Source organism: Aythya marila, assembly GCF_965140915.1.
Source record: "Aythya marila genome assembly, chromosome: 3".
Lineage (NCBI taxonomy): Eukaryota > Metazoa > Chordata > Aves > Anseriformes > Anatidae > Aythya > Aythya marila.
In genome coordinates, this window is record NC_139044.1 from 60,416,562 (window position 1) to 60,439,913 (window position 23,352).

At 41.2% G+C, this 23,352-nt stretch overlaps 1 pseudogene across 1 annotated transcript; it reads left to right on the plus strand.

The window, feature by feature from the left end:
• Positions 1 to 540: 540 nt before the first annotated feature.
• On the plus strand, positions 541 to 23,114 carry LOC309876171 (hormonally up-regulated neu tumor-associated kinase-like; annotated as a pseudogene). The gene is made up of 9 exons: positions 541 to 792; positions 1,729 to 2,021; positions 6,532 to 6,581; positions 8,019 to 8,133; positions 12,113 to 12,243; positions 14,390 to 14,588; positions 15,834 to 16,011; positions 21,615 to 21,831; positions 22,746 to 23,114. The product of its transcript is annotated as a hormonally up-regulated neu tumor-associated kinase-like (transcript).
• Positions 23,115 to 23,352: the final 238 nt, after the last annotated feature.

Below are 23,352 nucleotides of genomic sequence, written 5' to 3' on the forward strand. Positions count from 1 at the left end.
TGTGCTCACAGGACTCTGGGACTTAAAGTTGCTTCAGGTGCACATATTTTTATGTGCTCTGTACTGCAAATGCATAGATGCTTGCACAGCATCAGGTACAGAACTTAGCTTTGCACTCACTGCCATGGTGTTTTGAGAATGAACTTGAGGAACAGCACACCAGCAATATGCATGCAAGGAAAACTATGGTTTGTGCAACTTGCGCTGAGGATGTGTTTAGAGAGCTATTGCAGGTGGAAGAGAGCAGTGTGTTGCAGGCTAGTGCTAGGATTATGTGTTGTCTGACTTGGAAGCTCTGGGGCATTCACTGACACCAGATATCAGATTTGGTTAAACATCTACCTCTTGGTTATGCTTGAACAGAGCCGTGCACCCAGGGTAGAGACCAGTGACAAAAATGGAGTCTCAGAGGGAAAGGATTAGCTGCTTTGTGCTCAGCAGGATGGCACTTGCATCACAAGACATGCAGACAATGTCTGGATCTGCTGTGAATCAGAAGCTACATCTGGAAAATAGCAACAGAAATCTGGCTCTCCAGGGATGCCCACAGCAATGAAAGCAGGCTTGGAAGACAAAATGACAGACACTGGCAATTTGGATGGGATACCACCAGAATGGGAGAAAAACATCAAGGATATAAAAATACCTGGTTGTTTTAACAAGATGCCCCAAGAGACTGGGAAGAACTTCCCTCACACCAAACAAGTTGGGACTTACCTAGTAGGCAAAATGATCAACAAGGGCTCCTTTGCCAAGGTGGTGGAGGAGCTGCACATCCCCATGGGGCAGAAGGTAAGCTGTTGGTGAGAGGGTACCACACACCAGGCATCACAAGTAACCTCTCAGTAGCTTGTTAGAGAATTGCACACCATTTAATCTGCAAACCAAAATCTACTCAGCGAATTATCCTCTGAACCTTATCCTCATAAATTAACCTCATAAATAGAGTTTATTGCTCATGTATAATCAGTCACATGTGCGAATATGTACTGAGTGCAACTGTTTTCACAATTATGAGACAATATAGGCAACCAAGATATCCTCCCACTAAAAGAGAATAGGATACAACACAAGGACAGTTTCAAATCTGCTTCCTGGTAATCCTTGCTGAGTAATTAGGGCCACATAACTGACCTTTAAAGCTATGGACAAAGCCAGACACTTCTACAGCAATCACTTATATGACAGGACACAGATAACACCTACTGCTTTTAGCTTAGTTGGGCTAACATAATGTACCACAAACTGTAACTGTGGTAAGGTGGACTGCCATCATACCTAAACTGGCTTTTGATTTTTATTTTCCTCATAGCTTCAATAGCTTCACTGTTTTACTGGTTTCCCAAGCTGTAAGGGTCCTGAGCCCAGGCCACTATGTCGTGAATGGCTCTTACACCAAGTCAGAGGGCAACATGCTAGAAAAAAAAAAACGGTGTGGAACAGTACAGATGAAGTTAACATGGGTCGGTTTGTTTGTTTCAGTTGAGAGCATCACATACATATATACTTATTACTGCAATCAGAGGAGTAGATAAGACAGATCTCAGCCTTCTTGGTTTGGCTTTCAATGGAAATAAAAGTGTTTTCTTCCATTGGAACATCTCCCGCAGTAATAGCAATTATCAACACCATGCCAACATTAGCTTCTCCCACGTGCCAGCTTACCACCCATCCTTTTGAAACGGGTCGCAAGGTTTGTTGTCTATTTAAACATATTCTATAATTTAGGTAGGCATAAAAGTCATTGACAAGAGAAATGCCAAGTAGGATTCCTACATTTTAAAAAACATGAAGAGGGAGCTGCGGATGCACCAGTTGATTAAGCGCCCCAGCGTCGTCCATCTGTACAAGACCCTGCGGACTGACAGCTCCTACTACATGGTGATGGAGCTGTGCATCGGCGGGGACCTCCTGGACAGAATTTGTGACAAAAAGAGGCTGTCGGAAAGGAAAGTAAGGAGGTACACCAGACAGATTCTGTCTGCAGTCGGGTACCTATATTACCATGGGATTGTTCACAGGTAAGATGAAGTCCCTTCCAAAGATCAGCAAGGACAGCAAGCATTCAAGAAAGCAAGCATGCAAAAACATGCATGAGTCTATGATCCTACAAGAATATAGAGTGTTCTTCTCCACAGAGAATTTTTTTTCAATTTTCTCTCAAAAAAATAGGGTTTCCAAAGACCGCACTCTCTCAGCCCATCTTAATAAAGCATTTTGTTCTCAGTGGTGGTAGAAGATAAGCTGTTATGCAGTCCTTGGGGAGTGAAGTAACAAAGTCCAGGGATAAGAGCTGATGACCACGACAAATTAATACTTTGTTACGATTATCTCAGAATTAGCTGATGACAAATTTGTATCAAATTCAAATATTCCAGTGTGGCTATGCATATAAATACTGGTTTCACTTGGTTAGCCACAACATATTGAAAGCACACATCACCCAGGACAGACCAGCAATCAAGCGAGCTGCGACTGAAGAATCACAGCTCACCGGCTGCAAAGAGAAGAAATCATCCTGTAGATCACATCAAGTGACCTGCCAGGCTGGCTTTTGCATTATGGGGAAAGATCACGACTCCAGCCACTGCTGGAGGACCCTGAGCAGTCTGTGCAAGGAGAGCTGATCTTCTTCTTCTCCCCGCTGAGAATCCCAGAGCGTATGCCAAAAGCAGCTGAATAAGGACTTCCATTTTAAGCAGGAGAATAGGCAAGCAGCAGTTTTTCCCACCATTTTTCTTTTTTTTATAATAATTCAAATTCAAACAGATCCTTCATTTTAAATGATAAATGCTCTCATCAAGAAAACCCCCAGGACCTAACAAGCAATCCAGTTGACTGCATCGTTACAGCAACCATGAAACAAATAATCTGTGAATGTGAAGGCTCAGCATTTGCAAGAGCTTTGTGTGGTAAACTTGAAATACTTGCAATCCAGTGTTTTTTAATTAAAAAGGATTAATAAGGATTTTTTAATTAATAAGGAATTGACAAGAAATAAATAGCCTTTATCTGACCTAGATAATTTAAACAAGCAAACAAACAAAAAACACCAGAAAACAAACCCAAGGGGCTTCACCCATTTAGTCCACACTGACATGCCTGCCTTGCTGGTTCCCTTGCTAATCTATTTTATAGCATTTCTTCAGTGCCCATGAACATAACATCTAAATTCTTCCCATGACAACATTCCTCATGAATTTCACAAACCTCCTTTTTCTTTGCTTGGAAACAACTCTTCCCAGTGAGCAGGGGAGTAGCCTGACTTCTTTCCCTGCTTCTCTCTTGAACTGTTGTTATTGTTTTGCTGGGCAAGCTTTGCAAGAGAAGAAATTCACTGCGCACCCTGAGAGCAGTCAGGTGCTAAGTGGTGCAAAATGCTGCTCAGGATACTTCTTTCACTATCAAATCGCCTAAGCAAATGAAATCCCTGGCTCTCAAGCACCTTGTCGTAGGGTTTATGAAGTTGCATGGTCCTGCAGGAGCCCGGATGCCTTGCTAGCTGGTGGGGATAGGTTCCTCAGCTCGTGATCCACTGCTAGCTTTGAGGGTCAGAGTGATGGCCTTGATCCCATGCCAGAAACAGGCTGGGAGGGAGCAAGGTGATGGGACCATGGGGATGAAGCATCAACAGGAATTTGTCCTGCTGCAGGGATGGCCTGCCATCCTCAGCACATCCTGTGGATCTGGAAGGGCTTCCCCACTCAGCTCCAATTGCCATGATTTATAGTGACTCGCTGCAGAAGTTACACCAATGTGGATAATTGTGGGTGTATCCTCTTCTGAAAAGAAGGCATCAATGTTTCCAGAAAGATGAGCACAGGAATAGGAAAGTTACCTCACAAAGTAAGTCTGATTTTCTCATCTAAGCACTCGGTAGAGCTCAACTCCTTGCATTACTTTCTGCAAAGGAAGGGAGGGATCCCTAGCTGTTTGTTGGGAGCAGCTGCTGCTCCGGCACCCCGGGGGTGTTGGGGTTCTGCTGGGAGGTGCTGGCAAGACCAGGCATCATGCTCACACCTTCATGAGATGGTGAACGGTCTGCCAGTACTTGGAGCCTCTTTATTTTGCTAGAATGGAGATACTTGTGACTGCAAGATCTCATTCCTAAGTGATGAGCTTAGGAATTGGCTAATTTAATACACTTTTGTTCATATGGGCTTTTCTGCTTTATAACTCTGGGATATACCTTTTAAAAACAGTATCTTTCCTTGTCTTAATAAGATACTTGATGAAAAGCTAGCCCGTTTCTTAACTATTTTTAGTCCAAATTAATATTGTTCATCAGAAACCTTGTGCCATGCTTTGACAGCTAATTTTTTCCCTGAGTTTTCCTTTTCCTATTCAGCACTAAAATCAGCACCGATCCAACAAATGCTTATGGCTTAAATTAAGGCTAAGCCTATTTTTCAAAGCAAAGGCAGCACCTTTCTCATTCACATAAGAGTAAAGTAGATTTTGATGCCAGAGTTGCCAAAATGAGCAACAGACGGAGCACAGTTCCCCTTGCTCATTCACCCTGCACACAGCATTTCACAGTCCCAGATACAAAAATGTTCAGGCACAAGACCAGGCTAAGCAGCTTCATGAGCTCGCACTCACCAGCTGAGCTCTGCTAACTATCCCTGTGCCTGCTCCAGACATGCCCAAGCCATAAGGTAATACATCTTAGTCTGAAAACCTCAAATAAAGGCATATAAGGTAAATCACACTACCTTGCAACTGGATTGGGCTAGCGCATGCACACAATCAGCTACCAACTCCTGCAGCTGGTGCTTGCTAAGTGTCAGCAACTTCCCTCTGTGTAAAATTCCTAATTTTTCCTGGATATTTTTCCTGTAAAATTTCCCCTCTCCCATATAAAAATCACGTATATCCTTTTGAATCATGACTGGGCCGAAGACCTGGACAAACATCACAGGCTAAACTCCAGGCACTCTCTCTGAAGTTCCCATGGGAATGTGAAAAGTTGCATGATGTTGCTTAAAGTTGCACCATGTCTGGGAAGGTTCTTCTCTGGAAAAATAAAAAATAAAAATAAAAATAAAAATAAAAATAAAAATAAAAATAAAAATAAAAATAAAAATAAAAATAAAAATAAATAATTTTATTTTTGATGTAGGATAACTTCAGACGCTTTGTAAACGTTAATAGTTCTCGATCAGGTTGACCAGGTAAGAAAGTGTATGTTTTTATTGACTGAACACTCAGCTCTGCCTATAGACTCGCAGTTACGGGGATCCAAAGTAACATTTTTAAATTGTAGAATGGTGAAAGTCATCAGACTGCACATGGGGCATTTGATTTGATAGAAAAGTCAGATTTGCAGTAGCCTGAAGCCCAGCTGGTTTTAAACCACCAAGTTTATTGCACAGGGTTCAGCCACAGGGGTAGGCTATGCATAAAGTTATCTTCAATCTACCTCAGATCTTTTGGGCACTGGCTGATTTGCCAGCCCAGAACACAATCTATTCAAATGAAAAGCTATTAAAAAATAAAATAAATAAATCATTCAAGCTATCTCCATCCTGCTCTCAGCCTGGGGCATGGTGCTGGCCCTCCCAGGCTTCACTCTGTGCTCCTATCCTTCCTCCCATACCTCCTCCTGGTTTCTCCTCATCTACGTTCCCAAGTCTTTGCTTCCACATAACCAGAGGCACTTCTCAAATTTGCTCTCTCCCCTCTGTGCCCCTGCAGAGCCGAGGGAAACCTCCCCATTGCCCCTGCCATGCCAACCCGATGGCACAGGGGGGCCACAATGGGAGCCAGCAAAGCATCGCAGGCTGCTGGACCAGCTCCCAGCACCCAGCCTACACTGGTGGAGGATTCCCCTGCACTGTGAAACATTTCAGCTGCCACTTTGGGCACTCCCCACAGTGGAGCAATGTTCTGGCTTTTGGTTTTAATTTGTGAGGATATAAATGTTCCCACAATAAGCAAGTAAGCCACTGAGCCAGCAAGGAGCATTTTTCCTGCAGCTCTGAGTTAAGTCCTCCTTCAGCAGGGCGGCTGGTCCTGGCTGGTCCTGGCTACATGGACATCACTGCGAGGATGGCTCCACCTTCAGGGCATCTGCCCCTGCCCCAGCTCAGGCTCACCTCCATGGGCAAGGCAGGTCTCACTTCCCAGCTCCCAACTTGTCATCCAAATCCCATGGATACAATTTACTCCACAGGAAAGCAGAAATACTCAGCAGTGCTCAGTGCCTCAAGCAAAGACAAAAACACTCCAGGTCCAAACAGGATGCAACTTCCTTTTTCACTCAAACAAAGAAATAAATACTATTTCTTTTCCAAAATAATACACCAGTAGAATGGATGATTTCTAAAATGAACAATCTATTTTAAAATACTCATAAAATACTCCATTAAATACGGAAAGTTTCCATTCTCCCAGCTGAAAACTTCAGGATCTTGTTACAATTGTGCAGAACTATTGTTATTATTTCAATTAAGCTTTGCTAAAAAATATCTGCAAATGGTTAGCTGGGACATCAGACATCTTAAAGTTTGTTTTCTGTCTTCATTTCAGGGACCTAAAAATTGAAAATTTTCTTCTTTATGAGGACAACAAAATTAGTGGTAGGTGCATGTTACCTGTCTTTTTAACTTTGTATTTTGGGTGGCTTTCAGTGACAACTCAGTTACTATTTAAGCAGCATGCTGGTATGACTGAACCTATGATTATTCAATGAACATAGTCTAGCTTTTAGTAGAAATCAGAGTTACAAAGTATAACTTCACAGCTTGTTTATTTGAGTTTTAATTAAAACATATTTTTAGGAGAGCAAGGCAAACACTTTTGTCTAGCATTTTCCCTGGTGTATTGCTTGAGAAGCAAGAAACAATTACAGCTATTATGTGTAGAAAGCTGTTCCTAGCAGAAGTGATTTGTAGACAAAGAAATAAATCTTTTGGGGTGAAATGCAGGTATAGGTGCATTACCTTCTGTCGAGTCATTACTCCAACTAGAAACCTCACCATTTGGTCACTAACAGAAACTTTGCTAGGGTTCTGAAACATTTATAAAAATGAGAGAATTTGCACCAAGCAGTTAACACAGCTCAGAGAAACATTAATTTTATTCTATAGAAACCGCACGGAAAAATCCCCGCAAGGGAAGCTCACTTTTAGAGACGCCACATGTTTAACCCAGTGTTTCCCAAACTTTTAAAAGCTTAACACCTCTGAGAAAAAAGGAACCAGCTCTTCACCCCAGGCTGACAGCCAGCTAACCCTGTACAATCGCACCTTTCTCCTCCCTCCCCTTGCACACATGCACACATACAGAGAAAAAGGCTTAAGCCAGCACATTTTACTCCACGTTTACAACACGCACAAAGCACAGACACTGAGCTGGATGCTGTAACTCTTTCAGCCACACTCATGCAGCTGTGGTGCTGAGCTCTTGTACTAGCATGCAGTCAACTGAGGCAAACCAGAAGAGCTAGAACCAAACCCAATCAATGCAGGACTACAGCCTCACAGCGGGGTAACTTGTCTGTTTCTCCTCTACTTACCCATGGCACATTTATTTGAGCCCAGACGGGCACCCACAACTGAGATGCGGCCAAATGCTAATGCTAGCTGGGCAGCTTTGGTCAGCAAATACAGACAAGAGGAGATGACGCCTGAGGGGACGGTTACTCTGTTTGCCTCCTCCTTGTAAATGATCACAAGAGCTCTACTTCTCCTCCACCTCCTCCTCCTCTGGGCAAATTATAGGGATTTGTTTGGGCCACCAGCAGTGACCACCAGGCCCCACGCCTCTTGATGAAAACCCCTGGCTGTCTCCTGAGGTGGTCACACAGCAGGAGAGTCTTCAGTCAGCCCAGTCCCTCAACCACACTGCTTCAGGCACTATCAGCCATCATGTTAGGCCTACTAGGGAAGTAGCATGGACTCATCACATGTATTGGTTCTTTATCTTTCTGCTGTCTTTGGCCAATAAGTAAAGTATCTTGGGAACAGATCTCTTCACCTTTTTTTTTTTTTGTGACCATCAGATTTTGCACTGAGCAATACCACAAAGTTTGAGGGGGCTGCTACTTACCCAGTGTGGAAGCCCAGTTTACACAGCCCCAGAACTCCTTTCTTACAGGAAATATGGCCCAAAGGTAGACGTCTGGTCCATGTAAGTAGATCTAAAAGTACATTTATCGAAACACTCTCAGCACTGAATTCTTTAGACAAAACTCTTCTATAGAGTTGGTGGCACTCTACTATGGGGCATCAATGCAGAGAAAGCAGAGAAACATCAGAGAAGGATTGCCAGGAAAAAATAACGTAAGAGTGTGACAAATGTATTTTGAAATGTGTGTCCATTGCAAAACACTAGAGAAAAGGAAAGGAAAGGAAAGGAAAGGAAAGGAAAGGAAAGGAAAGGAAAGGAAAGGAAAGGAAAGGAAAGGAAAGGAAAGGAAAGGAAAGGAAAGGAAAGGAAAGGAAAGGAAAGGAAAGGAAAGGAAAGGAAAGGAAAGGAAAGGAAAGGAAAGGAAAGGAAAGGAAAGGAAAGGAAAGGAAAGGAAAATAGAAAAGAAAAATAAAATGAACAACACATTGTTCTAGAGTAACCCTGTGTCAAGGGAAGCTGGCAGAAGGTAGGGCATGTGGCTCTGGGAGCATGTTCTAAAACAACAGAAAGAATTTGCATGTACCAACCCGTCAAATGAACCCCTCACACTCCTACCATTCTAGCACATCAGGTCCATTTCTAACAGATATGATTCAGGGCAAAGAAGATATGTATGAGTAATACAGACTAATCCGAACCTTCATGGAGAACATTAAGATTAAAAAATTCTGTAGCTGGCCAAATGCACCTTCATCCAGATTCCTCACACTTACTTATGACTGTAACCACGAATCCTTCAGTACCTTAACTAGCAAGCCAAGTGGTAGGGTAACATTCAGGGTGCTACTGAAGCCAATGATAAAAGCCAGTGGATTTCAAACAGCTCACAAGGCATGTAAGCATAATTGTGATTTCTGGAGGAAGCTTAGAAGTGCCTCCTCCCATCCCACCCCACAACTGCATTGATCCAGCAGATCTTAATGTTCAGCTGCTGTTCAACACAAAATGCTGCACTTGATCCAAACCCAAACCACCTTTTTTTGGACACTTGCTGGAAGGAAAAAGAGGCCTGGATGTAGAGAACTCCTCTGAAGAGGGATGTCCACCCCATTGTCCAGCTGCAAGTATATCGAGTCTCCTTCATGAGTGCTCAGTAGTCCTTACTAAACCATGTATCCAGAGACAGCAAAGTGTTTTAGCTTGATCTACAGTGGTGCTGGTGGCTACATACAGGCATCTAACTCAGATGTCTAAAAGTAGAAGCTTTCCATCCCTATATGCTCAAAAGAGAGAAAAATTACATCATCCAGAGAGTGATTCAGAGTATCTGAGTTAAGAGGCTACCTCTCTCAATCAACTTTGCAATAGTATGTATACATAACTAAACAATGTACATTATTCTTCTCAAGACCTAGTTCTGACAGATACAATATATATTAGGATTTTGACCTAACTCTATGATTCTTATACTTCAGCTTACTCTAAATTTACAGGATATGAACCGTACACAATGTTAGGGATGAAGGACAAATTCTACTGAACTACTTCAGTATGTCTGGATTTCAGAAGTGCTACTCTGAATTTACCTAGACATAACCCAGACAAATCAAGTCTAGAGGATGCTGTCAGCACTTAAATAGGATTATATTTATTTCACATTTCAGTTGGCTGAATGAAGGCAAAGCAGTAAACTTAGAACCACCTATTCATCTCACTCTGTTGATATACATCGCATAATAGGTTAAGAGCTACATAAAATTTGTACAAGGCCCTTGGTATTAACACAGACACATTTTGAGACTTAGGTATAAAACCTATTCACAATTTAACCTGAATTGTTCACATTCTCATCGTGGAAAAATGAATTCTGATGGACTAAAATAATTAGATAATTTAATTTATATTTCTTGTGACTTGTCACAAAATATGTAAAGGATTTCAGATCAACTGGACTCCACCATCAAAAGATTCCAGTGTAGTGGAGAAATACTGGCATTATGCAGCAAGGCTGACAAGGAGTGGTAACATGGGGAAGAAGGCAGCTATATTCTGGCAGAAGCACATTCAGAAAATCAACCAAATTCAACTGTAATACAGCTGAGGCTCCTATGAGACAACAGTAAACAGCAACACCTGTTTCACCTATTGATGACTGTCGTACATAAGATTTTAAAGATTCTTGTGAGTACTGCAAAGTGCTTAGCAGTTGTGCACCAGATGAGTTAAGAAAGCAGCTGCTGTATTCAAACAAATACACAGCGATCAGTGGGACAGAGGAGAAGCAGCCTGTTACAGCTAATACTTTTGAGTTTAACATAGCATCAGATTCCAGCTACTTCATACATTACTCTTAACTAGCTACTTTTTGTGTGTGAGATTTTGAAAGAGACTTTAGGACAGCAGCTTCATCCATTCCCCAGATTCCTCTGCCATGGAGATTTCCCCATCCAGATGGCTGATGAAATGAGCTACTGCCAGTGTAATGCACCAATTGTGTATAACACCACCAGCAAGTTAAACTGCATGATAGTGTTTGATGCATTGAAAAGAGAAATGTATTTAATCTTGTTATGACATTACAGATCCATTTGTACTGCATGCTGCTCCCACTCAACAGAGCCTCTCACTTTAAATCCAGCTACATTTATCCTACACAATATTATGTATTATAGAACTCTAAACCTTGCTATTCAATCAAATAGCATATAGGTGTCATTTCATTGCAACGTTTCCTTTGTATCTCAGTACTTCTTTACTCAAAAGATTCATCAAAAAAAGTTTTGGAAAAAAATGCATTTGAAGACTAGATTTATAAGAACGTTTGGTAAAGTAAGAAGAGAATGATGTCATCTAGTTCTGATCAATCAGGCATCTGGGTTATACCAGGCAGTCCTGCTATTGTCAGTGCAAGAACTTCATCTCCTAAGATGTTTAACTGTAGCATAAAATAGCTGTATAACATAGCTGTGATGACTCTCTTGGGGAGGCCCATCTCTTTCCATTGCTAATGATTGATGCCTAGGTTTTAGTTGCTTAAAGTGAGGCAAGGTAAGTCCTAGTCTAGTCCTGGTAATAAAAAACATAGATCCATTTATCCATAGATTGCTGGTTCAAATGCAATCCAGCTCAACAATTAGAAAAAGGTGTCACCTTTTTCAAATAGTTTATTTTAACAGTGACATCATCTCTTCATGTTTTTTCAGCTCTTTGAAGATATTTTAAAAAGGCTGTAGTTGCACTCACTCCACATGCAGATCTCGGTTTCGCAAATAACACAATCATCGTCTGCACTAGCGTCTGAACCAGATCAATCAAACTGGGATTGCCTGAATTCCTAAAATGACCAGCTCAGCTGAGTTCAGCAGAGATGTGACACGGGACTGCAAGGAGCAGTGCTGCTGCAGTGGTGCGGCTCAGCTGGGAGAAGGAAGCACCATGGAGAGTGTCCAGGGAAAGCACCCAGGCTGCAGCCTCGGGACATCCCAACTGACTTTCCCAACACTGGTACTTCTCCTGAATGGCAAACCTTCATAAAGCTTACTCATCACTGCTAGCAAACTATTACTATTTCACAAGAGTTAAAGCTTTAGGTCTCCAGCCAACAGCAAGCTGTTACCAAACGAATGCCTTCTAGGCGTAAGTCACACCTAATTTAACAATCTGAGCAAAGCACAGAGAACTGAATTAGTATTTGGAACAGGATCTACCAGATCAGTTGCAGCTCTGTGTTGTCACTCAGCCTCCAAACTGAAATACTTTATTCTGATGGGCTGGATACCCTGCACTAGCACTCCAATGAGTTTATTTTAAAAATAAACAGCAGGTTTCCACTTTCAACACTGCAGGCTTTCCAGTCACTCACTGTACAGCCTTTTTTATGCACACTTCCCAGAACATTCTTTACTCAATAAAATGGCACTTACACAAAGGAAAAAGCATAACATCTACTCCTAAAACCTGACTCAGAGTTTTGCTGAATTTTTTAAATATATTTATTAGTATTATATAGAGCTCTGATGTTTGTCTTTTTCTTTGACAGAGGTGTTAGTATGTTTGCTATGCTAGCCGACACATTACCCTTCACAGTGGAGCTGTGAAGGGTAATCAAGCAACTACACCAAAAGATACTAATTGGAGAAATCATCCCTATTCCATCAGATATCTCCCTCAGTAATGCACTCCAATTTTTATAAAGAATACTAATGCATATAAGGTCTGATCCGTGAGATAAAATGAATTTAACAATAACATAAACTTTCTCATTGGTGTTAATAGGTACCTTTTCGAGTTTGTTTTAATTTAGAAATAAATTCTTTGTTTTAGGCAAGATCTCTTTGTCTCACAGGCCAGTAAAATGACACTTGTCTCTTTTTACAAGACCACCGTGCTTGGTTCTTATATACAGGTGGAATAAAATATACATTACTTTTACACAAGCAGAGAAGTTTTGCAGTAAATAAGAACATCCTTAGGTTCAGTGTGCCATATGCAGGTTATAGTTAGGCCTATCTTTCCCAAAATTAATTTATTAAAACCTTAGATCATTTCTCCTGAAGAACTTATCTTTTGGCTACAAACAACCCACAACATCTAGGTAATTAAAGAAATGGGAAGGCACTTTTCTTTTCGTGAAGAGACTTCATATTTTTCATGGAAAAAAAAAAAAAAAAAAAAAGGAAGAAAAAAAAAGAAAAACCGAAATACATTTTTCACTGAGTTTTACTGACAGTCTTTGACAGCCTATGGAGTCTTCTAGGACAACTGGCAGAGACAGCTCTCAGAAGCTCCAGCCTGGATTAGAGCCCATGGCTCTAAAATCCCAGAAACGATGTTGGTGTACATGCATTCTGGGTCAGTGTTCAGAATTTACTTTTTAAAATCTCAAATTTCCAATACACCTCTGAGTGTAGTCACTCTTTCCTCCTCTACACCTCAACTATCATCATCTCTGTCAACCATCACAGGCAGGATTTGGCATCTTCTCACAGCCCTTTCAAATCCTGCAGCTTCACTGATGAAGCCAGGAGGCAGAGAGAATGAGCCCTGTTTCTCCCAGCTGCCGACCAGCTGAAGTTCAGATCTCCCCATCATTCTAAGCAGCTTTGCTCTGGCAGTTGGCAAGAATCATTGGAGGCATCAAGATGAGCTGCAGCAGCTGCCTGCAGCCAGGCACTGGGAAGCAACTGTCAGTTCCAGACCAAGCTAGCTGGATCTAGTCCTCAGTCACAACATTAAGATAAAGTGATGATATAATTTCTTTTTCTCCCCAAGTAAATGATATGAGGATATCTACCATAGCTGTCCAGACCATTTGTACATTAATTTCTCATTTATCTTTCTTTGGAGATTGGCTACCAGATAGCAGCTCCATTTTTCTACAAGCTCTCCATAGATGCAATTATAATATTTCTGATTTTTTCTTATTTATCCTATTGTTATAGCTTCTACTAATAAATGCATTATCTCTGCTTTTCTACAAAGCCCACACAGTTAGTGGAAGATTGTGGATAACTCCATTGTTCCCTTGCCCACTGGGAACTTAGTGAGAGAGCAGTAGTACGCAAGCTTTGCATACTTTTGATCTAAGTTCTTCCAAAGGAGATTGCAAGTGAAAGGAGCATTACTCCCCCAGTTTAATGCTCACTTGCCATTTTGCTCATTTCAAAGCATCCCCAAGGAGTGTGGAAAAATTCAGTAGAGTTTTCCCAAGAAGTAAAAAAAAAAAAGAGGGACTTTATGCAGTACTGGAACTGAGCGACTGACACATGGGAATGTTTGAGCTTGCTGTCCCAGCTCCAGGAAGCCCAAGTGCACTATGTCATCTGGCACTGGGGTGCATCTCCCTCCCTCGGTACAGTTTTGTCAATATGATTGGCTTCTTTGTGCAAGTGAGGTAGATCTGGGGCAGTCAGCTGGCAAAGGACATGTGCCCCATCTCACAGCCTTGACCAAACATTGAGTGGGCACAATGTCATGATTGTGATTGATGCCATAGGCTGCATTCACTGGGGTAAATCAAGCAAATTTGGAAACAAGTGTGAGCCCTATGTCCATAGTAACATCCATTTGTTCACAGCGTGCTTCCTGGCATGGTCTGGCTCATGCTACCCAAGTTGCTCAGGTGTCCCTGGGGGCACAGAGGCACCACATGGGCCCACAGTAGTCACAGAGGAGAAGTGGAGCTGTTTTATTTGTGAGGTAGTCCTTGAGAGTGCATTTTATCTTACGTTCTTACAATGTGGAGAAGCTGGAAAAGTGTTACATTTCTGAAGAAGTAGAAAAATTTTAACCTGCCCAAATAATCAGAGATTACTAGAAATCATGTCATTTCATCCAAATACTACACACTTCATGCAGTTCTTACTTGAGCCTGACCCTACTAAGAGGCCTGGAGTAAAAGAAGCAATGAAAGACAAATGGTTGAATGAAGGCTTTGCCAGCAAAATAGTGAATAGTGAAACTGCTACCAGTGAGAACAGGCAACAAAACTTGAGGGGTTGTAATTTGGTGTTTGGGTATGACAGGGTTGGGGCTTTTAGCATTTTGGTTTGGTTTGTTTGTTTTGAGATATTTGTTACCAGCTCCGGGCTGTCCCAAAATGACCGAATTTTATTTCAGAAGGTACAGTAACTTTTCTAACCATAGATGAATTTCATACAAAAGGAAACAACCTTATGGAACTGTTTATATCTATGGTATCAATGATTTTTCTCTTGACATGCATCACTGGTGCCTCTGATTTCTAGAGTTTGCTTTTAATCCTTTCCTGCAAAGCAAGGTCTCACATTCCCAGCTGAGGGAATGTCATTTTTATTTTACACTGAAGTTCTTCTAATTCTGATGATTTTGATTCTCATCCATCTTTGTAACTAGTGTTAACTAGTCTCCATTTTTTTCTTAGCAAGCCTCTGTATTGTTTATGAATTTTATAAAAGCTTGAAATCTTCACTGTCTGCAATAGTGTCTACAGAAAGCACAGCAGGTTTTCCTCACATGGTTCCTGTGATCTACCATCAGGCACAGACAGGGCTATTGGAAATCTATCTGCAGTATTGATCATTTCTCAGAGAACTGCCCACTGTTCATACCTTTGCCCTCTGACTGCTCAGATGTATCTGTGCCCATTGACACAAAAGTCTAAAGAAATGTCTTGGCAGACATAGAACCCACTGCTGTGGTATTTCTAAAATTCCTCTAGTAGACTTTACTGCCCACAGCAGCCTGTGAGTAAAATATTTATCATTATAACATAATCAGCTTAATTTCTCAATCTTATTTCTATAAAACCAAAAATTATCCCGCACTTTTCTTAGGCTTAGGTGTTGTCATCTTGTTCTTGTTGTTTTGTCCTTTGAGGTTTTCCTGCTTTTAGAGCTCTACCTGTCTTCATAGTAACCTGCACATGTTATTTCTCACCATTAATCCATTTGAGAATACTGTAATGACAACCCAAATGCTCACACTTACTTAAAAATAGAAAATGCTGTTTTCCATTTTTTAAGTTTAATCCTGGTGGGTGTCCTTTTGGAGTAATGAATTATATCAACAACCGGGTATTTAATAATGCAGTAACAGAGCCTCAGCCCAGAAGTGAGGTTAGTATAGCCAGAATATTTTTGTGCAACAGCATGTCACAGTTTGCGTGTATAATCTTCCCAGCCGCCTCCAGCTACATCATGAGGAGTGCATTGCCTACTTGCTGTAAATCCTGACATTGTGTCTGGATGCATCACCTTAAGTCCTTTTCCCTAATGCTTCAGACTTTGCCTCAATGAATTGAAGCCTGTTGTTTTAAAGTATATGACAGAAATGATGGAATTTAGTCTTTCAGAAGTTATCAACATTTTAATGAATAACACACCGTCTTCTGCCATGGCTTCTTATTGTTTATTGATGAAGAAACTGCTCAGGCACCATAAAGGACAAAAAAGAGCTGAGGTAAGATATCACAAGCACAACACACATCTTTCTCCCTGGATTCCTCTTATTAGGATCATTGCTACAGACTTGCAGCAAAATGAAAGGGTGGCAGTCTGTGGAATGAAGAAACCACTTACTCAAAACAGTAAAGAAATTGCAGGTCTGGGTGCAGTCTGTGAAACCCTGCATTCTGACATTCTCAGAGGTGATTATTTTGAGAGATTTTTTCCAGAAACAAATAGATATAGATATAGATATAGATATAGATATAGATATAGATATAGATATAGATATAGATATAGATGATATAGATAATGAATAATGAATATTAAAAAACGGGCTGCTGGTAGTAATGAGATTGAGAATTATTCTTGTTTTATATAAAAGATTATTTTTCCTTTGGGAAAAGGAGCATTAGCATCTCAATGACCTTGCCATCCCTGCCCTTTCAGACTGGTTTGTGAGGGCCTGATCCAAAGTCTGGGGAGGTGAGTGGGGAACTGTGAGTTGTAACTTTTTTTACTTTTTTTTTTTTTTTTTCTGGTATCTTTTAGGCATATTTACAGGTGTACCTTCTTACACTCAGACTCCACCAGCTCTGACACATTCAGGAACATGGAGTGAGATCGGAGGGAACAAAACTTTAAAAAATAAATTGAAAAACTTATGGTAATCACCGGTAAGGCCACAATTAGTTAAAAAGGCTGTAAGCTTTTCTTTTACAACCGTCTCCACTCAGGGGTTCACAGCTCAGTCATAAAAATTTTGCTTCAGGCAGAAACTCAGCAGACAGGAAGCCAAATTCCAGCTTCTAACACACAAGTGCAATGGGAAAAGTTTCAGCTACAAAACAACACACATCAGCGATTAGCCTCCCATTCAGAGCCTTCGCCCCGGAGAAGCTGTATTTTGAGAAGGTCCAGTTGACTCCTCCAGAAATTATTCAGATGAGCTTGAGCAGATCCAGATCTCCATCCCAGCACACAGCCCCAAGGTCGCAGCAGCCTGCGCAGTGTTTGCAGGCAGAGCCGTAACTCAAAAATATGAGTCGGGGAGTGTGTGCATGCAGAAGGGGTGGAGGCTCCCCTTCACATATGTGACTTTTTTCATATTAGAGTTTTAAATCAGGTCCGCTAAATCACAAGTCACTCAAAAAGTGCAATATTGTGGAGGCTGTTGACCAGCTCTCTTGAATCTCTGGATATCAAGCCGATTTACAGCCCTTGGAGATGGAGCCTTCAGGGCAAGAAGCAACATTTGGTAGAGCAAGAGTGAAAAGCAGGAAAATTTTAAAAAGACAGGACTTGGGTTTTCTCTCTCTCTGTTGACATTTTTCCAGTCAACAGTCAAAATCCCAGATAGTATTGACCCAAAATTACCTACCCAAGTCACCAGCTCAACATTGTGTTACCATTCAAACCCTAACAGGGATGTGTCTGCCATGTGAACGAGTTACACACTCCGCGTTCTGTCTTATGGGGACTTCTGAAATTGGCCTTTAGGCAGACAGAGTCTCTCTTTGATGGCTTAGCAGGGAAATTACTTGGTTTTAGGGGGATGGTTTTGCTGAGACCCTAGAATACAGGCATGACCTACAAGCAGAAATCTGACAGATTGGACTCTATAATAAGTAACAACTTCTAATAATCTGTTAAACACCTTCTAATATCTGTTACAGGAGAATCATGAAAATTAGAAGAGACCAACTCACACCATCTTTCTCTGTCATTAAATGTTTGTTACCTCTTGTTTGTTATCACTGAGTTTGTAAATGCTACAGATAAGCTCAGAAACTCAAAGCCTGCTACTAGTACCATTTAGAGATAATTGTTATCAAAGAGTTTTTGTAAAACAAATAGTTATTTTTTTCCCCAGATATACACTCTACATTGTTTGTTTCTTGCTTTCATCCCTTTAATCCCACTTACTTTCTTCTGTATTATGAAAATTAGTATTTCTCCCTTGCTGGTAGTCAGGCTCTGTAAATATTCATAGTTAATAATGATCACCTGTTGGTTGCTTTTAATGCAAGCCTTATACACAATTAACCTGTGTAGTCAATTTGCCCAAAGAGCTCTTTTAAATGATGACTACCAGTGCTGCCACCCCATTCCCTGTTTCTCCAATAACATTCCTATTGACCAGAAAGGCTGGGCTTTGGGCAAAAAATGGGAGAAGACTGGGAAAGGCTGGCTAAGAAATTAAGTGGAGCTTTATTGCTTGACACTTATTTATCCAGTATTCTCTAGCCCACTCTTCAGCAAAAGCTACTTCACACATATGCTTACACAAAGGCAAAACTTAGCCCAAAGCATACATGGAGTACATAGGGAAAAGAAAAGAATGCATCCCCTGGCTGCAAAGGCAGAGCTCGCACGGGTGGCACGGCATTTCGGGGCAGAGGCAGAGCCCAGAGCAGCCCATGGGTGCCCTCAGCCAGCCCCCGCTGCGCTGGTGCAGCCCTGGCAGGGGGCAGCTGGCAGGGCATCGGCCCCAGGGAGGATTCGCTGCTTTGGTCTGAGTGAGGCCAAGCGCAACCACCTCTTTGGCAGGCTGCTGTGCCTGCCTCTGACCTCCCAGCCGCGGTTTCAAACGGAGGGAGAAGTGTGAGGATTGTCAACAGAGGGCAAGGGGGGAGTTTCCCACTTGTTCTTCGTCTTCTTGTTGAGACCCTGTTAATGTTACTGGAGCTTAATTACAACAGCATGGGTACTTGATACTTGTACTGCAAATTATGCCAAGGATATTTCAAAATGCATAGATCGATGTTTTCTCTTTTCTGAATAGTGCCAACTATTTGCTATTTATTACTAGCAATGTGTGAGCCGTCATTAAATCACACAACATTGTTCCAGCTCCCCAGATCTTGCAAATGTATGCATCTGCTTTAACTCTGACCAAGCTCAGCAAGACAGCTTGTGTGCATAAAATTAAAGCATAAACATTAGCTTTTGCATCTAAATGCTCACCAATTTAAGTCTGAGTGAAAGAAGTAACTAACAAAGTCACAGGTAAAACAAAGTGGTCTGAAAACATACTGCCGTTGATTGAAATGATTTCTGCAAAGGATGTTGTATGCTCTTGTTTGCCAATGAAAAGAGATGTTCACAGAGAGCTAACATTTTCAGAGGAGCACAAGCAAACTGAAAGTTTCCCTCCCCTCAGCAAATTGCAGAGAAAGTTGGCATCCACCTCTCCTGAAAATTCTGCCCCAAAAGAAACAAACATATCAAATATCAACACAAATGAAAAAGTATTTGCATTCATGACAGCGCTCATGAATAACACGTAATAAAAAGCTCTACCAATACAATCAGAGCAAAACATGTTTGGAATTCAAACACGTATTCACAAACTGCTGCATTCAACTCATTCCAGGCAGCAGTCTAGGCTGTGATTTCTAACACAATACCAAAGAAACGTACAATTTCCTGGGGACAAATTTTCAGCAGCACTTTCAATCTGTAACTGGAAAAAAGCCCATGGAAATTATTTTTCATGTACAACAAGACCTGTGTTTGAAAAAAACAGTATGAGTCATTGTATTTGCAACTCCTCCTTGCATACACAAGCTAGCATTTGTGCATGCAAATAATAGTTTGGGTAGACGCAAACAGATGGGATTCTCATTTTCCTGGGTGCAATTAGAGAAGCCTGCTGAAAGCTTGACCCTGAAAAAGGCATAAGATCCTTTCCATGTTCAAATTTGGGCCATAAGTCATCGGATAAACTTAAAACACAGCCTGTCCTTTTATGCATTGTAATTTCTCCAAGCAATGTATTTACGTTTTATGTGTTCTGTTGCAGAAGAGGGAGCCTTAATGATTACAATTTGCCATCCAGAACTTTATAGCTAGCCCTTGCAGAAAATAGCATTTCTGCCAAAAAGCTTCCTGCCCAGGTGCTTAACCAATTAGCTCTTAAGAGGTCTGGCAGTAAAAGCAGTCATGGCAAGTTTTCTGATATACTGTATATAAGGTGACAGCTTGCAAAATGTAAGATGAAAATTTGTTTTCTTAACTAGCAGTGTGTAAAATCCTGGGAGACTATTTGATTGCATAGCCTAAAATGCTTATGACATCTCAAATTCCCAACTGATCTAGTGTGGTTTTAGCAATATGTTGTCAACTTAAACGTATTGTGTTTCTTTTTATAAATAGTTTTAAAATAATTTCCTTAATTGTGATTGGGTGCTGCAAATATGTTGGAAGGATGGAGTAACCCCACAAGCTTGAGGTTTGGGGCCCTTCAAATTTTTCCAAACATTTTTGCTAACTCACTATATACATGCAAGTTTTCAAAAGTGCCTTTTCTTCACAAATCACACCCGCTTTTTATAATGGCACATTATATTAAAAAGGTATCTTTCACACAGGGAGTACTTTGCTGTACATTTTTCTGATTCTGGAAGCAAGAAGATTGTGTTAGGTGTGGATGCCAGTGAAAAGATCAAAACTGACTACTGACAATCCTTGAAGCATCAGCTATATAACAGGGAGGATCTGTCAGAGATGCTACAGAGAATGTACAAAACAAGCTTGGCACTAGAATATCCGTGTGGACAATCAATGCATTGCAGAAATTTCATTTTTGGGAGTTCCAGCCCTAAGGGAAGAGGGTCTTGGCAGAAGCAGCACATGGTGCAGATAGCTCACACGGGACCTTGTGTAGCAAGAGATTTATTGCACAAAGTTTTGATCCCTGAAACTCAGCCTGCAGGGTTGCCACAGTGGGGAGGTGGGACTCTGGAAACTTGGATCGTGGGACAGACAAGTGTCCTACAGATGAAAATACCCACAGCTGCATGCAGGGGGAAGGCTGATGGCACTCCAGCAGGAGGGAGTCCTGGAGCTCTTGTCCATATGAGGCAGCATGGTCCTGTCAGCACGCTGCAGAATCGTTCTTGCTCCATGATGTTGTATGCTACTTTTATCTGCTCAGCAAGTAATAGGTTACCCTGTAAAGCCACATCTGTACCAGCAGCCACAGAGCAGGCAAAAGGCTGTAGCACTTTGAATGTGTGAAATATTGATGCTGCCAACAGACAGGAGGCCTCCCATGGAATGGGATTCTCCCAGATATTTGAGGAGTGCCTTTGTCATGGGCCAGCAAATGCATAAGCTACCTCAAGTTATATAGATGAATTCTGTGCATTTAGTAGGGAAAAACTGCAGTACTGTGTTTTAGACAGGTTGTCCTTGGAGGCCGTCTTGGTGCAATCCCACTGCAAAACCTTTCCAGAACCAGTCCAGCACCATGCTGACTGCCTCCCCTCATAGCACAGAGAGACAGTCCCACAATAACCTTCCACCTGGATTGAGCCATAAGCCTCAAATGAGATGCTATGAACTCTCAAAAGATGGTATTCCAGTCTCCAGCAGATTTCCACGAAGACTTGCTTCCTCTGACCTGTATGGTTGGAGGAAGGATCTGCCAGTTCACAAGCAGCTCAGTTTAAAGAACCTATAGCATGGGGTCTGCTCTGATAAAAAGCTGGTGTGTGGAAGTAAGACTTGTGTTAAAACAAGATTTCCCCTTGCATGTGTTATACTGTGATTTTCTTTGAAGTTCAGGGTGTTTTTTGTTCCATACTAATTGAATGGTGTTTGAAAATTTTGCAGAGGGAAAATGACATAGAAAAACACAGTATTAATCCTGATAAACACTTGAATAAGGAGTCAGAAATCCTGATTTCCCAAAAGGCTGAAACGTACACCCTGGAAAATCTCAGAAATTATGACAAGGCTTTTCCTTCTGTACTAACCCTGTCAGTGCCAGATACTACTCAAGAAGATGAGATTGCAATTACATTGGAAAACCAGGTAAACTTGACAGAAGGTACTGTTCTGCAACATAGCCTTGTTGTCTTAGTCTGAAAATGTCCTAAATGTCCTAGGATATCTGTAAGGGGAAAAAAAAAAAAAAAAAAAAAAAAAAAAGGAAAATTTTTCCTGAAAATGCTACAGAAATAACCTTTCATTTTGCTTTGAAATGACAAGTTATTTCAATCAATTTTTTTCCCAGCCCCAAATCTGGTGATTAATTTCATGTTGATCAGGTGAAAAATTAGCAGGCAAGTACCTGATCCAGTTTATGCTATGCAGGTACTGATCACAAATAATTTCAAGTCATTACACAGGTTAGTAGCTGGTATTGCTCAGGTGCTTCCAAAAATTGACATTTATGAGGAAAGAAAGGAAGTGCTTTAAATTCCCAGGCTGAATGTGAACATGGCATAAGAGTCACACCTTTTCTACCCTCAAGAAGGGGCTGCACTCACACCGATGGCATCATTTTCCATAGTCTCTAAAAACATACATGATGCATGATGCTGGATAATCAAACTCCAGATCTGAATTTAGATCTATTTCTGCTCCGGTTTTGTATGACCACATCTATTCACTTATGTGACATGGTTAAATTAATGTGACAAATAGCCTCAGAAGCATAAATGAATAATAGCCACATATAATTAAGCCATCCAGCTTTATGCTGAGATGCATGATGAGTTCATTTGAGACTGTTCACCTCATCCAAAAAATGCCAATTGCCTACCTCCAGATCAACGTTTACTTTAAATCCTCAGTGCAAAATTACGTCTTATGTCAAGACCCATTCTTACTTATGCCTTTTCAAGTGCTCTGTTTACACACACACTGACTTTTTATTACAGGATGAAGCTGTTTTGATATTAACATGATATTTTTCTTGATTGCAGCAGAAGCCAGTCTGACATTCTATATTCTACCTAGTTTCCAAGTTTGCAGACAGAGTTGGTTCACCTTGGACCTCCTAAGTCATCAAGTGAAAGTACACCATGTAAACCCACATATCAACTGCTTTTGGAATCCCAGAAGAATCAGAATGATTTCAAGGACATTTCTGAAGCCAGAAAATCATGTCTTCATGAGAAATCACAATCCACAGTAACAAATAACCAACCTCTCTCTTCAGATGCAATGACATGTACAAGCAAACTTCCTCCTCGATTCATAATGGAAAACAGAATTATTACCAGGAGTCATTTGCCTCAGCAGGACATGAGATTTAAGGACCTTCTGAAGGCCATAGATAACTATATTTCCATGTCAACCCAGTGGCACCTTGATAAAGAAGATTAACCTCCTAATGACTGACTTTCCCCAGATCTCCCTTTTTCCCAAGCTGCCCTGAGAGAAACCATGGCTAGAAAGATTTCCAGGCTGGGGGGATCACAGGACCATGCAAATACCTGCCCCCTGGTCAATTGTTCAAAACCACCAACATTCCCCACATCCCAACAGCAAACACTTACTGTAGGAAGTATGAGACAGTCTCAAGAAAACCCAGCTCATTTTTTCAACAAGAAAACTAAGAGAA